We start from the raw sequence: 2,500 nt of genomic DNA, 5'->3' as shown, positions 1-2,500 counted from the left end.
TGAATATTGTTGTTAGGGGTACACATAGCGCCTCTGCTCCCTCTCTCAGGACCCATGGAGAGATGTTATCTGGCCCCATTGCCTTTTAGGTATCTAGCTCACCCAGAAGCCTCTTCACTTCTTCCTCGGTTGTGTGTACTGTGTCCAGCACATGGTGGTGTACCCCACCTCTCCGTCTTTCTGGAGCCCCTTCTGTCTCCTCCGTGAACACTTCTTTGAATCTCTTGTTGAGTTCCTCACATACTTCACGGTCATTTCTTGTTGTCTCTCCTCCTTCCTTCCTTAGCCTGATTACCTGGTCCTTGACGGTTGTTTTCTTCCTGATGTGGCTGTATAATAGCTTCGGGTCAGATTTGGCTTTTGCTGCTATGTCGTTTTCATATTGACGTTGGGCCTCCCTTCTTATCTGTGCATATTCGTTTCTGGCTCTACGACTGCTCTCCTTATTCTCCTGGGTCCTTTGCCTTCTATATTTCTTCCATTCCCTAGCACACTTGGTTTTTGCCTCCTTGCATCTTTGGGTGAACCATGGGCTCATCCTGGCTTTTTCATTATTCCTGTTACCCTTGGGTACAAACCTCTCCTCAGCCTCCTTGCACATTGTTGCTACATATTCCATCATCTCATTAACTGGCTTCCCTGCCGGTTCTCTGTCCCACTGAACCTTATTCAGGAAGTTCCTCATTCCTGTGTAGTCCCCTTTCCTGTAGTTTGGTTTCATTTGTCCTGGCCTTCCTGCTTCCTCCTCCACTTGTAGCTCTACTGTGTATTCGAAGCTCAAAACCACATGATCGCTGGCCCCAAGGGGTCTTTCATATGTGATGTCCTCAATATCTGCACTACTCAAGGTGAATACTAAGTCCAGTCTTGCTGGTTCATCCTCTCCTCTCTCTCTTGTAGTGTCCCTTACGTGTTGGTACATGAAGTTTTCCAGTACCACCTCCATCATCTTAGCCCTCCATGTATCTTGGCCCCCATGTGGCTCCAAGTTCTCCCATTCGATCTCCTTGTGGTTAAAGTCGCCCATGATCAGGAGCTTTGCCCTGCATACATGAGCTCTTCTCGCCACTGCAGCCAGTGTGTCAACCATCGCTCTATTGCTCTCGTCATACTCTTGCCTTGGCCTCCTGCTGTTCTGTGGTGGGTTATACATCACTGCAATTATCACCTTGGGACGTCCAGAGTGAAGCGTTCCAGCTATGTAATCACTTTCTTCTCCACTGTCTCCTCTCTCCAGCTCATCAAAATTTTATCGGTGTTTGATCAGCAATGCCACTCCTCCACCCCCCCTGTTCCTTCTGTCTTTTCTCAGGATCTGGTATCCTGCTGGAAAGATGGCATCTGTTATCATACCTGTAAGCTTGGTTTCTGTGATCGCTATGATGTCTGGTGATGCCTCTTTGACTCTTTCGTGCCACTCCTCCCACTTGTTTGTTATTCCATCAGCATTTGTGTACCATACCTTCAGTTTCCTTTCCAACACTGTGGTTTGGGGGGGCCTGTGGGGGTGGGAGACCTGGTAGCATACTGTGGGATTCTATGGTTGGGGGTTGGGTGGAAGGTGTGGGTATGGATTGTGTTGTGTGTTGGGATGGTGTGATAGGTTGTGGGGTTCTGAGGATAGTTGTGTGTGTGCTTGCCCTTGCTGCTCTGTTCTGCTCTGACTGACCTCTGCTGGTTCCATCCTTGTCTCCTCTCCTAGCTCCTCTCGCTTTTTTGTCCTCTCCCTCAGCTGCTGTCTCTCTGTTTGAGTTCTGTCTCTGTCTAGGAACACCTTGTACTCTTCCTAGCTTTCCAACCGTGGTTTCTTTTGGAGGATCCTGTTCCGCACTGTTTTTGTCCTGAGAATCAGCTTGATCAGTCGATTTCTCCCCTTCAAGTACCCCCCTATTCTCTGAAAATTTACAATCTCATCCATGTCTTCTCCCCCTATTTCCGTGATGATTTTCTCAATCTCCTTTCTTTCTTCCTGCCGTCTTTCAGTGTGTGTCCTTTCCTCTCTCTCCCGAAGCCCATGGATAATCACTGATTTTGTCCTTTCCTCCTCCCATTGCCTCTCCCTCTTTGACTCTAGTTCCTGTCTGTATGTGGTCATTTTCTCCCTTGATTTTTCCAGTGGCTCTTGGTAGCATGGTTGTGCCTCAGCATTCGACCTATCTCCCTCTCCATCTGCACCCATCTGCTCTTCCCTTCCAGTCCCTGGCCCTTCTTTGCAGGCTGATATGACCTTAGCATAATTCATATCTCCTTCCTTCCTGTTCAGCCTCTCAGCTTTGTATGGTGTGTCTTCTCTGGTCACTACCCCTGAGACTTGCTTCAGCCTGTTTACCTCAAATTCTAGGACCTTTACCCTGGCTACTGCAGTTTCGACTTGTGCCTCCCAATTCTTCGTCTCCTTCTCCAACCTCTTTTCCCATTTCACAGAGAGCTCTTTCTCCATTTTTTCAGAAAGCTCTCCTAATTTTCTCTCCCATTCTTGTTCTATCCTTTTCCACTGCTC

Source organism: Cherax quadricarinatus, chromosome 32 (genome assembly GCF_038502225.1).
Source record: "Cherax quadricarinatus isolate ZL_2023a chromosome 32, ASM3850222v1, whole genome shotgun sequence".
In the NCBI taxonomy this organism is placed as follows: domain Eukaryota; kingdom Metazoa; phylum Arthropoda; class Malacostraca; order Decapoda; family Parastacidae; genus Cherax; species Cherax quadricarinatus.
This window is presented reverse-complemented; position numbering follows the sequence as displayed.